The following is a 14,403-nucleotide window of genomic DNA, read 5'->3' as shown; positions in this document are numbered from 1 at the left end:
AACTGGTTCACAACCATGTTTACTGCAAAAATGTGTGCAACACAAACAAATGTGTGGTATCCAGTTACAAGAGAAGAGGGAATGTTTTGTTATCGGTCCACACATGCTGGTACAACACCATCAGGAACTTTTAGTTCCAATCCATTGTAAGGATTTAAAGAACGAAATGCAAATGACAACTTAAAAATGTATTAAAACCCGTTTGTACTCGCGCTACTATGTACATTTACTTGGACTGGCTCGTGATTAATAAGTCAGGGCTGAGATTTGAAGGAACAGGAACAATGTGACTCTTGCTTGTACCAAAATGTGTATTTTTTAATGACCTGCCCAGCTGCTGTCATTGCCCTCCACGCAGTTTTGCTTCTGGGGAGCCGATCTCATCATGTTCCCGTCTGTCAACATCAGGATTGTCGGAAGTTGTTTGGCATTTTCATCTTTTCATGGTGGTGTGAGAACATCTTTTGCGGTATACACATTTCCCTATTCAAAATAATAAAACGCTTTAAATCGTCAGTCAGCAGCCCGAAACCAAATCACACAGGTGCACATCGCCAGCAAACCCCCTTGTGACAGCTGCACAAAGAACTTTAACAGGGGTCAAAGGCCACTCCTACAATAATGTGTGGTCAAAAATGTATGTGTTGAAAATCTCAGAGCAGCAAAGGTACACAGCATGTGGAATCACGGAACATCTTTTAAACTGGAGTACATGCCTGCATTAAATTGATTAATAGAATATTGATTTAGAAACCTCGGGAATTTCTTGAACTGAGACATAAGCATTCAACATAAATAGAAATGAGCTGAATGTATTTTGCTTGCCAAATACTGTATCCAACAACTCCCACACACATGACATAGATATGTATATTTTTGCACGATTTTTCCTCTTTAAAAATTACCTCCCCACGGCCCTAGCACACAAAAACCATTGAGTTATTTGAATCCCTTGACCACAGCACATTTGTGTCTGGGTAATTTTCAACAAAAGTGTTCAAAAGGTTTGCAATAAAAAAAAAAAATACAATACAAGGAAAGCTAAAAACAGAAGTAGATGGAACACAGGATTTATGGTACAAACACACGCAGAATGTAATCAGGTCATATACAAATTCATCCAGCACTCCACTACACCCTAAACTGGTCGCCAGGCAATTGCAGGGCACATAAAGACAGACAACAAGTCACACTTACACTTACCTTTACAGTCACTTTCAAATGTTCACTTAGCTCAAGAAATGTACTCACTCGGGTACTCAGAGACACGGGAAGAACATGGAAACTCCACACAGGAATACCCGAGTCTGGAATCGAATCCCCAGCTTCAGACCTCTGATTACACTACTATCACATAAATATGGATTTATGATCCACATTTTATTTCCCACACTTATGTACTGCCATAATAAACTCATGCAGCTGGTAATATTGCTTTGGGATGACCCAGAGTGAATACTGTTATAGAGTATATGGAAAATTACATTTTGTACTAACTAGTATCTTAGTGGGCAGCACGGTGGCACAGCTGGTAAAGAGTTCTGAGGACCTGGGTTCAATCCCGTTTGCATGTTTTCCCCGTGCCTGTGTGGGTTTTCTCCGGGCACTCGGGTTTCCTCCCACATCCCAAAAACATGCAATATTACTTGGACACTCTAAATTGTCCCTAGGTGTGATTGTGAGTGCGACTGTTTGTCTCTATGTGCCTTGCGATTGGCTGGCGACCAGTTCAGGGTGTACCCTGCCTCCTGCTCTGGCACTCCCCGTGACCCTCGTGAGGATGAGCGGCAAAGAAAATGGATGGATTGATGGATAGTATCTTAGTTATCTCATACCTAATTTGGCCTTGAGGTGGCAGTGTCCAACTGTGTTGCCCTCGATTTGAAGTCGAATTGAACCCAAATTTAGAGAGCAGATTATAGACTGCGCCTCATTTCATTGTGTGATTTGCCTGAAAGGTCCAGCGAAAACAGAGAGTACATCTGTTACCACATGTCCAGACCTTATCTTTTTTCCATTTTCACATTTGCGTTATGCTAATATGGGATGTAACTTGTATCGGGTCTCCATAAAGGGGTTATTTATAAGTATTTGATTTAAAAAAAAAAAAAAAAAAAAAAAAAGCAATTTTGAGGTTATTCCAGGGATTTCATTCATTGTGTTGTGCAGCAGACAAACATCCTGAAGTCGGCATTCTACTTGTGCTGGCCTTGGGTTGTACTTTGTACCCGAGGGAGTAATGGTGAGTCACAGTCACTACTTTTGGATGTGGATAAAATTTACAATATTGTAAGTAGAAGAAACACCACCGTGATTTGGTATTTGGTATGGAAGCCTTCAGTGAGAACTTACCTGACTTAATACTGCCACTAGCACGCACTCGAAACCATAAATACTTTGCAAAAATGCAATATAACACAATAATTTGCCAAAGTTGGATGTTTTGGTGACAAGGTTAGAGAGAGCAGACTTAGATGGTTTGGGCATGTCCAGAGGCGAGAGAGTGAGTATATTGGTAGAAGGGTGTTGAGGATGGAGCTGCCAGGCAAAAGAGCGAGAGAGAGGAAGACTAAAGAAAAGGTTGATGCATGTTGTGAGGGAGGACATGAGGACAGTGGGTGTTAAGAGAAGAGGATGCGCGAGATAGGCTTAGATGGAAAAAGATGACGCACTGTGGCAACACCTAACGGGACAACCCGAAAGGCAAAGAAGAAGAAGAAGAATCTGCACGATCCACATTATGTGGAGCAGTTCAGAATCAATTTTTTTTTTGCATGACAAAAACATAAATAAATAAATAGATAAACAAACAAATACATAAATAAATAGATGAATAAATAGATAAAATGATCATACTCAGAAAAAGTGCTGATTATTAAATGTATTCGTTTGTGCAGTTTGCACGAGAAAAGTTTTGCTGGTCAATTTCCGAATCAAAATATACTTCCCTCCACAGCAAATGCGGTGAGAATACATCATTTTGTATTCTTTTGGAAAAGTTGATATGGACAGTGATGCTCCATTATTCACACACACTGGAGAATACAAGTTCCTCTAATTTAGTCTGATTCAGTCCTCGCCTCACCTCACCTCACCTCACATCTTACTCTCTGTCGGGCACGTTTAGCCATTTCGCGCAGCAAGCAAAAGCCACTTACATAGAAGAGTGACAAAGTAATCAAGTCGGACTGCAGTTTACAAGGCCGAGCGCACGGCTCACTGAGCAGGTTGAAAGAGGTGCAGAGACAGGCCAGAGAAACCATCCCATTCACTGGGCCCTTCCTCACTTTCTTGTTCTCATCTTGTTCCCATTTCTTGCTCTCATTCTATTGCAGAGACACACTTTTCTTTCTCTTTACCTCTTTAATACTGCACTTAAACATCCCACGCATATGTGTGCATCCCGCAGGTATGAGCAATGGAATGAGAGAAGGTGCTGAGACTTGAGAATTTTAAGACAACTGTGTAATTGAATGGGAAATAGGTGACAATAGGATTGTTGTTCTGCATCTGTCTGTGTGAGCATGTACAGTATGCACATTTTGGAGCATTCCATATCATGAACATCATGCATTGTGGACTTTATTTGGAACATGATCTCTTGTGTGTAGTAAGGACAACTGTTGAATTTATCAGTCATAAATCTGATAGTGAGGCAAACATGCTTGCATCAAACCTATTTTGCACAAGAAAAACAGCTTGAATCCTCTGCAGCTGTGGTGATATGGTGAGATCGTAACTTGAAAATATCAGCTGAAATGTCTGAGGCCATAAAAATAAACACATTTGTGAGCAAAACACTTATGTACATCTGTTGCGTTTGTGTAAGTAAGCATGAAAAAGCCGCTTAACAGACATGCTCAAGCTCCCCGGGGTTTCAATCTTTAGGGCCCGGCTGAGAGTTGCGCGATTGGTTGCTGATTTTTTTCAGCCGGAGTGGAGAGCAGCCAATGGCCTCATCTCATCAGGGCCAGCCGCCACCTGAGCACTGGCCTCACTCATGCTCATACTTTTATTGCAATTATTTGGATGCCAGTACCTCTACATGCCACGAATAACTGAAGACTGCGCCAGGTATTGGTGGTATTAACTTGGGGAAAAAGGTGAAGTGTATGTATAGTAACATATGTTGTTGTGACTTCCAGCTTTTCATCCTCTTTTGGGTGTGAGGCAGTTCTCCATCCCTCTTGCAACTCAGTGGACTGCTAATGAAGTTTCCAACCAACTACTCTTGTTGACGGACAGTTACCTCGCTGCAACTGCTGTTTTGCATTCCAAAAGAATGATATCTTTTGGGATTTGGGGGCATGGCTTCAATTCAGAGCACGAATACCGAGGTTTCCCCGTCCACCCCCCAAAAAAAGCTGGTGCTGTACTACTCTAGCCTGAAATGAAATGATGGCGCGCGTCAAGCCCAAGTCGAGTGAAATTTGGAGCATAAAGTTTGTATGATGGTAAGACTCATTTTGGATGGAACATTCTTCTAAATTCAAGCAAAAGGGAGTTCCACCAGTAACCAGGATTGTGTTCAACACGTTCCTCTTTACTTCTGTTGGCCTACTTAATTTTTCATTTATTTATTTAAAGAAAATACTGTCACAATAATGTCACCTGTGGGGTGGTGTTACATTTCTTTACTTGTATGTTTGCAAAAATGATATTTGATTGAGGCGGAACGGTGGATCAGCTGGTAAAGCGTAGGCCTCACATTTCTGAGGACCCGGGTTCGATCCTGGCTCCGCCCTGTGTGGAATTTGCGTGTTCTGCAACATTTATTCGGACACTCTAAACTGCCCCTAGGTGTGATTGTGAGTGCGGCTGTTTGTCTCCATGTGCCCTGCGATTGGCTGGCAACCAGTTCAGGGTGTACCCCGCCTCCTGCCTGTTGACAGCTGGGATAGGCTCCAGCACTCCTCGCTGTCCTTGTAAGGATAAGCGGCAAAAGAAAATGGATGGATGAATATTTGATTGAGGTTAAACGGTAGAAAGGGGCACAACAAATACTGTTGCAACGGATGCTCCAATTCACATCCCCAGTGTCAAGGTGGCGTGTGATGTATACCAGAAAAGACGGCAGGCTGCGGGTGAGTGCTCAGACAGATGTGTCTTGTCTGTACACACTGCAGGGGGAGAAGGAGTTGGATGGTTTGGCTGCAGGATTAATTTGCCCTTTGAGACAGGTGCTGAGAGGACCCAGAGCAGACACAATGAATCTAATGTTACGTGACCCCGTCCCTGTGCTCCACTTTTAACTCCGTAGGACACAACTAATTCATATGGAAAAGCTCTGTCAGCGATATGCTTTTACACTAGCACTATTATCTCCTGTAATGTGAGCGCCCTCTCCTTTGAGTAATAAGGATTTTCTCAGCATTACAATAAGCTGCTTTTGCATTCAAGGCACTAGCTTGAAAACAGCATCATCTTATGTTGAAACACTGATTCAATTAAACGTTATCTCATAGGAGTACAGATCCTGCTGCTACTACTAAAACTCATTTGCGGTCAGACATTTCTTCCACCCATCCGTTTTCATAGCTGCTTATCCTCACGATGGTCACGGGAGTGCTGGATCCAATCCCAGCTGTCATTGGGCAGGAGGCGGGGAACACCCTGAATTGGTTGCCAACCAATCGCAGGTCACATGGAGGCAAACAGGCATTTGCACTCACAATCACACCTAAAGGGCAATTTAGAGTTTCTTGTGAATGCATGTTTTTGGGATGTAGGAGGAAACCGGAGTGCCTGGAAAAAAACACCCAGGCGTGGGGAGAACATGCCAACTCCATACAGGTGGGGCCGGGATTGAACCCCAGTCCTAAGAACTGTGAGGCTAAGGCTCTACAGCTGCTCCACCGTGCCGAGACCTTTCTTCAAGATCCTATTTGTTAATTGAGGCTGAGCCCACTCCTTTTCCAATTTGCGGTGGGTGGCGGGGATCTGGTCTAATTGTGATTTCAACAGCAAAAGGAAAATGACATTTTTCTATACCCCTCTATCCCGTTTCATTGAAATTTGTTTATTCTTTGATACTGCTAACTAGCCAGCCCACAGAAAATGACCACCAACACAAATCCTTCCTTCTCCCCTAATAGCCACCCCCCCAAAAAAAAGGTATTTTGAATAGAGGAAAGATAATAGATGAGGTAGAAAGTGGCAGATTAGATGTAGCTAATGGTGCATTGAAAATTTATACAAATATATTACTTAGTGATTTAAAGAACATACTGTATAAAGGTGGTTTCCATCCTCTTTCTCCCTGCATGTTCTTTGTTCTTGCCTTCCATTCATACGCTAATGAATAGAAGCGACTGGCACCTTTTCCAGGTGGTCTTTTAATTAGCGTATTACTTTTTCTATGAGATGAGTCTGGGAAAAAAAAAATATTAAAAGCGAAGTGTACTACAGGCACAAAAGGAACATGTATTTACTAGAAGACTAGAAATCAACAGTTGTTGACATATTGAACTATTGAAAAGGCATATACATAAAGTACAAATAAAAATTCTCCATGATTGATTTTTACTGTAATTCTACTGTCAAAAAAAACAAACAAACAGTATGTGACAAAATTGGTGACGCGCAGTCGATTTTGTACTTTGTGTTGGCCAGAAATCTGGACACTATCACTTCAATGTGAGAAATAGAAATGCAATTGTCAGCAACACTTTTCTCCCGTGTTCGGCACCCCTGATAGGCACACTCGCAGGCTACAATATTAGCTGTAGCTCTTCTACTGCACTTCATATAAAGGTCATTGTGCTCAACAAAATATTTGTCAGCATGACGCACTGTCATTGTCAGCCACTCCTAACAACCGCAATAACAAACTTCACAAAACATTCAAACATAACCTTGCAAAGACAGGCTTTTTGTATCTTGGATTGTAGATGTACTGAATTAAATTATTACAGACAGTCCGCAAAGACTGTACATAAAGAAAGCAAAACAAAACAAAATTAGTTATTGGGACATGTTACTCAGATTTGTTTGATATACTCGGTGATTATTAACGTTTTTAATGACGTTGCACTTGTGCATTGTTGATTCTGTTCGACTAACCCCCAAAAATGACTACTCTTCAAGAAAAGCCATAATGTTTATCATGGTTTATTGAAACAAAATTTGATACGCATTCTCAGCGAAATGGCAGTATTAAGTACGGAAGACATCCGCTGTCACGTTTGTCAATTTGTGCACGGCAGATGAAGTTTATGGAGCAGGGGAGGACGGGAGCAGCATTTTTTAATTTGCATAAATTCAAAAGTGGTACCTGAAAGAAACAAATGCAATGTGATTAAAAACCACAACAACGACTTTATAGCGCAAATCTAATTAAGTTACTTCATCTGTGCATTAGTATTGAGCTATTTAAATTGTAAAGAGACCACGGACCCATAATATTTTTCCAATGGTACAAGTATCAAAATGTGTCTGTTAAATTTTTAAGCCTTAAAAAAAAAAATAAATCAATGGCTACCTGAACACGCTGACTCAGAATATATATATCCATGGAAATGAGTGGAATGAGATTATTTTTCCCGCCCGAAGGTTTAAGGAAGTGAAAGGGGTCAATTGTATATTAAGTGATAAAATGCCAGGATACAGAGCAGTGATGTATGCCAGTGGTGGAAATGACCCCTCCGCCCCACATTTTTCACGCTGACACATCCAGTGGACTAAGAATTCTTTTTTTCTTCTCGCTTTAACATATTGCTGTCCTTGCCGGATAAGTATCCATGCACATTCGTGTGTTGCAATCCCAAATTGTTTCCCACCCTTGTGGAAGGTTCCCATGTCCGACGCTGTTATTGTTTGGAAACACGGGTATCACACACACACACACAAATTGGCCCCCGAGCGGCCTGTCGACACGTAGGATTTGACACGACCCCGTGGAAGTAACACGACACCAGAGCTCCAGTTCAGGTCAAACGTTGACGCTCACCGCCTGTTCCTGCCGTCTCTGCAAAGGGAAGGTGCGACCGTGTCACGGCCGCAGCACAAATTGTTCCCTCCAGCGCGAGACACTTTTGATGAACTTGCTGACATAAACATGGCACACAATGGACGTTTGCGTGCGAGAGGATAGAACGTGGACTGCGCTGTTTGAGATCAAGGCCAAAAGAAGCAACACGCTGGAAATCACATAAAGGCTTGAAGAAAAGCGAAACATCACTGAGTCCCCATTGTGCCACGTTTTATCCCTTCCATTCAGACTGCTTCACACATTATTCATGCTTGTACATGCCAAACACAAAGCCTCTAAAGAGAAAGACGCTATATTCTTTTGCGGAAAAAAAAAAACACACCGTTCCCTCAGTTTCTCTGATTTACTTTTAAACACATTTGCCTTTTAAACACAGTTAATTAAAAAGAAAGCAGAGTAATCAAGTGGACTAGGACAAAGGAGCCTTCAGCAGCTGATGTAAAAACAGACACAACGCTTGGTGACTTTTATCTACATTTGCAAGTTGGAAAAGAGGATTTTGAGTGACATTTTAAAACACGCAAGGTAAATTCTGAGTATAGCCACTAAGGTAAACTTGACAGTGAGAGAGGAGCGATGTCAATTCTCCTGCCTCTCTTTCCCGTCAGGATCTATTGTGGTTAACCAAGCTCAAACAACAACACACGGCACCAGCCTTTCTTTTAATTCCTGATCTAATTATTGTACATTAGACATTTGCAGGCTCTTGATGTGGATGTACTGGGAGAGGATGATTCAATTTAAGAGTTGAAGGGACTCGCCTGTCAATCAAAGAAGATGACGGGACAAAGAGCAAAAGGCTTGCTACTTTTATTCAGTCGTCTCCTGCGTGGGAACTGATACCGGGGTGATGTTTTGACCAATGGGTGGCACAGTGGATGAGTGGTTAGCGCATCCAAGTCACATTTTCAATGTTTGAAATCCAAACCTCCTGCCTAACCTTGTGGAGTTGGCATCTTCTAGTCCTGCTTAAGTGTTTTTTTTCCGGGTACTCTGGGTTCCTTCCACATCCCAATAACATCCATGTTAGGTTATTTGAATACTCTAAGTTGGCCTTTGATTAATGGCTGGATAGATGACAGATGGATTTTGACCAATTAATATTTTGGAATAAAATATTGTTAAACTAATGATGAAATGGTTGCACAATCTCTCTGTTGAAAGACAGACATGTCCAATATCAGCAATACCGGTCTGTGTATTTGTTTGGTTATTGTTAGGTGTGTTTTCCGATTTGTCTCATTTTCCTGTGTCCCGTGTTCATCTTGTGTCTTGCTTGTCAGGCTTTCACTTCCACCTGTTCTCGTTAGCCCTGCTCTTTGTTACCCAATCAGCTCCCTTCAGGCACTCGCGTCTTGTTTGTGTCTCGTTGTCTCGATCATTGGCTTGTGTTTAGTTCCCTGGTTTCTTTCAGTTTGTGGTTATTGATTTATTTTTTCGCTGTTGTCATGTAAGCCTTGTCATCTTATTTATTCCTCAAGCTTCTTTGCTACTTCCATTCTTGATTTTCTGTGATTTTGTTCGTTTAGTACTGAGGTTTTCCCATTACTGAGGTTTTCCCATTATCCTTGTATACCTGTTTTGTTTTTGTAAAGAAAATAAAATAAAAAAGGCTTCTTTGAGACTCCTGCATTCCCACCTGGTTCCCTGAAAATCTAGTTGTTTTTTTTTACGACAACCCGCAATTGTGTGTGTTCATAATGTTTTTTTTTTTTTTTTTTTTTTTTTTCACCAGTCGCTGTTAGTGTTGGAGCACACTAGCCTGACTTTGGTGGATGCAGTGTGTTCAGTTCCTCCTCAGCGATGACGCTTACATGTACCCCATGATTGACTGCCGACCAGTTCAGGGTGTAGTCTGCCTTTTGCCTGAAGTCAGCTGAGATAGGCTCTGGCACTCTCGCCACACTCATGAGGATAATTGGCTCGGAAAATGGCTGGATAGATGTTTTTTTCATCAGCTGGGAAAAAAAAAACTAGACAATGTATTATCACCATAAATAATAAAATATCACTGCAATATTGACAAGAGTCATTCAGGGTTTATGATATATCTGAAGCTTTGAATTTTAGAACTTTTATTCTATTTTACTCTGGCACTTATAACAATTTGACATACTGTGCATTTATGAGATGATAATAATAATAAGCCAATGTAGAAACATTGCCCACAAAAAGGTTATTACACATGTGGTACATGATGATGTCGGATGATGTCCTTTATAAGGCAACTGTGATATAATTATAATACCATTCTAATGCCCTGCAAAACACAAGACAAAACGTCAAGCTATAAATGCATTACCGGAACCAAACTGAGCCACAGGCCTCATGAAGCTGATGTAATTATCATTCAATTATAGTTTCAAGATTTAGAATAGTTCAGAGTGAGATGTTGCAATAAATCAAAAACAAACTTGTTCAAATGGCTAATATGTGAAAGGAAGGGGAAAGTGAAGTCTGTGTTGGACTGAATGTTTCACAAGATGCTACAGAGAGGCAGAGCCCCGCTTTAAATGGCAAAAATGTAAATTATGAAATCAACCATCCTGTTCATCAATATCCCGTGTCTCCAGGCAACAGTATGCTAAAGGACATCTCCTGTCATCTCCTTATTACATACTATAGATATACAGCTCAATTTCTGACTTCTTTCCTCTTAGTTCTAGTTTTTATTTTTTTTTTACTAGCTCAAAGCAAATACAATACAATCTTATTCTGAGCTTCTCGAGCCCTCGACATGATTTTGTCTGCCTTTGTTCAGTGAGTTCTTGGATTCGCCTGATTGAAATAGCAAGTGGCATAATTGTGGCTGATATGTAAAGTTATGTACAAGCCAAAGTATTATGATCATTGGGAGTATCACACTGGGGGCCTGTCAACATTCTCTATTGTCAAACCCATCATAATTGGAAAAGTCTCCTTCTTATTTAATTGGGCTCAAAACACAAGTTGCTTGGCTTCTTCTTGGCTGACTCCTTAAATATTTATTACATTATCATCAAGCTTAACTGCGTCTGAAATTTATATAGCAAATACAGTATACATTTGCATTTCTAATCCGGCAACTTGATTTTCACACCGAGGCCGACTGCAATTTCACTGTCATGTAAACCAATGTGTAAAACAGTTCACAGTGTTCTTAACAACAGCACAATTTGTTCAAAAAAACAAGTTTGTTTGATCAGACTTCCCAATTAAATTTCATTGCTTCAAAGCTTCAGGTTAAAACTAGCTCATCTTCGACATAATGCCACAAGAATGCATCACACTAAATCGTTTTCATTATGTAATGTGAGTACATTACATAATGAAAACGATTTAGTGTCAAGTCTCAGAGTTTAGTCTGCTGGTGTGCCCCCGAAAAAATCTTAGCACCACAAACTCAGTCTTCTTCAAACTGTACCAAAAAAATGAATCAACAGAAAAGCAATTCAGTGGTTTTTGCTTTCACTTCGAGGGTTGTGTTGTCGTGGGATGCTAATATTTAAATACTGGCATGTTTTAAACAAGAGTGGTCTGTGCCATTGTGGGAATGGACGCAGCTGACTTCATTCGCTTCCAATCAAGGCGGCTCCTCTCACTCCCTTTAAATGTGGCGCAATGACAGTCTCGCATGGTGATGCGTTTCATTGCCCTTCCCTAGCTTAGGAATACAACAGGTATACTTCTTAATTATACAATTTGCTGGTGAAAAAAGCTAGCGACAGTAAATATGTCCCCTCCTGCCCCATCATTACATTTATCCATTCCCACAACTAATTGTTTGTGTACAAAAAGTTACATACTTCTTCAAAAAATTACAGTGGAACCTCGTCTATTGTTTTGGTCTCTCTTCTTAATGGTGAGTTCAATGTTGCATGGTTTTAAGAGTACCACATTAGACATATGCCATATTTGTTCATTTTTCAAACTTGTCAATGTGATTTACAATCAATAAATTTTTGTGATTATCAATACTTGTATTTGCTTCAGTTGTATTTGTTTTTTAATTTAGCATTGGACTCTTTTTCATGGCCTACTTTTCATTGGTAGATATACCTTTTTTTAAGTATCAAAACTGCGACTTTCTGAATTTGTTTAAGTTACTTTCTTCCTCACTAAGACTCACCAAGGAAACTGATCATCAAATCAATCAGGTACCTAAATAGCCAGGAGAAGCATTTTAACATCCCAAATAAACCGAGTAAAGCTGTGTTGAGTGCAGTTGATATTTTGCGATGCATAATTTTCTTGGTAAGCAGCTAAAATGAATGTGTCCCTGCTATTTTCTCATATAAAAAGCAAAAAAAAAAAAGAAGGAGGAACAACATTCCATCACAGAAACTGAAGTGACAGCATGGTTCAAAAACCAAGGAACTTTAATTTTACTCCACGGGATTCCAACGGCCATTATTTTCTCTTTTAATGATCTATGCAGCTCCTTGCTTTCGCTGTTGTTTTGATTTACGTTAGAGTGTTGAATTGGTTGACAAGTGTGTACGTCATGGATTGTGTAATTTTATTGCCCATCAGACTTGCACTGACATAGTATTTGCAACCTGTCTGCTTACATGCCATTCCTCTTGGGAAATTACGAATTTATATCTGCAGACACGGTCCAGGCTTGATTCTTGCGTTTGTATTGGTATTACTATTTTTTTTTTTTTTGTGGCAAGTAACAAAGTACAAATGCTAGATTCTATTCAGGTTTCTGAGCTTTACTTGAGCCTTTATTTTTATCCTCTTCTTTTTTTTACACCTGACATTTGAAAACCACTTAATGTAATTTTTTCTCAATTCTGTGTCGAAATGATTTTTTTTTCAATCTCCATGGATGAGAAACACAATGCGGAAATGATTTAAATAGAAAAAAAAAAGTCAAGTCAACTGCACTCATGACCCTGATTGATTGAGGTCTTGGGGTCTTTTAAGGTGGAAAAAACAGCAACACCAGCACCTGAATGTCAACAAGGGAACATTAATGCCTGGGTGTCATCCCTATAAACATTCTAAAATAGATATTGTAATGAAAAATACATATAACATTATTCACTTCAATGTCTATACAAAAAAAATAAATGTGAGCAGAGAGCGCGTCATCCATGCGCAAAGTTGCAGAAGTGTCATTCTACCATATCCAAGTGGTCGCCAATTGGCTGCGTCGTCCTTCCGTGACGTCACCCGGACATTCGCAAATGAAAACACACGGTGCACTCTACCTATGGGAGACAAACGTGCCCCGTCTGACACGGAAGCTCTTTTCGAAAAGGAGAACACCACACAACCGAGTGAAGTTACCGGGGCAATATCACACTATTGTTTCAAAACATATTCAGATGATATGTGATCACGGCCAAATCTCATCCCTGTCCGATCCACTTCCGCGGTGAAGATGAGCCATTACGCACAGCCGTCACAGAAGCAGTGACTGCTGAACGCCGCGCCTCAGCCGGTGTGGCTGATTTTCTGCGCAGTGGTGGCATATAAGGAGGAGGTGGAGCTGAGCCATGCTGCTTTTAGGGGTATGTTCAAAGCCGCCGCAGTACTTGTTGAACACAGTCGAGCCGGGGCGCAGTACTGCCACCTGTTATTTGGAACCCACGAAGCTCTCGTCCTCTCCACCCGTGCAATCCATTTTTCACAACAAACAGGGTCTCTTTCAAACTTATGAAGAGTAATTCCATTTTCCCAAGTGTTCAAGCAATGTCCAGCAATGCAATGAGCCGGCATTTTGGCTAACACGAAGGAACAACGAGCTACCTTAACGGAGGTAAAACTAATGGAAACAAACGAGTCTATTAGGTGGCGCCTTTGTCCTGTATGTCACTTCCTGCTTCTTCTTGAAAACAAATCCCTCGAGAGGATTTTCATGGGGGGAGTTACAAAAAGCTGTATACGTCAAAATCATGTTTTGTGGTGAAAAAATACATGGGACCATATTGGCTGTGGGTTTTTCATTCATAATATACCAAAAATCATCCATTTCATGACACTTGACCTTTAACAACCACAGCAACACTTACGGAGATATTTCCTATCCATGGCTTGATTTAAGGGAACTGTTTCATGTTGTGAAATTAAATAATTATGCACTGTGTCTTGCGCCATCTTTAAAACCATCAGTTTTAATAGATAAATAAATAGAGAAACACATACAGAAAACATATTTTCTCACTTGTTAGGGTGATCAGGAGTGGAGAACTGTCACACCCTTCATGGGGATTTCATGAGCAGGAGTGTGTCAGTGACTGGTTTTGCTGTGATTTAAAATTTTAATTTCTGGTGAACTCAAAAATGCACATAAACTTTTGTTAATAAAACACGTCTATGGGTACCAAGTGTAAGCAAGACCCAGCTACCTGCCGCAACGCCATCAAGTCTTACCAATGTATATATATATTCTGTTTTGGATTAATACTTAACGACTGTAAATA

Source organism: Syngnathoides biaculeatus, chromosome 18 (assembly GCF_019802595.1).
Source record: "Syngnathoides biaculeatus isolate LvHL_M chromosome 18, ASM1980259v1, whole genome shotgun sequence".
Lineage (NCBI taxonomy): Eukaryota > Metazoa > Chordata > Actinopteri > Syngnathiformes > Syngnathidae > Syngnathoides > Syngnathoides biaculeatus.
The sequence above is the reverse complement of the archived record's forward strand: the minus strand, read 5'-3'. Positions refer to the sequence as shown.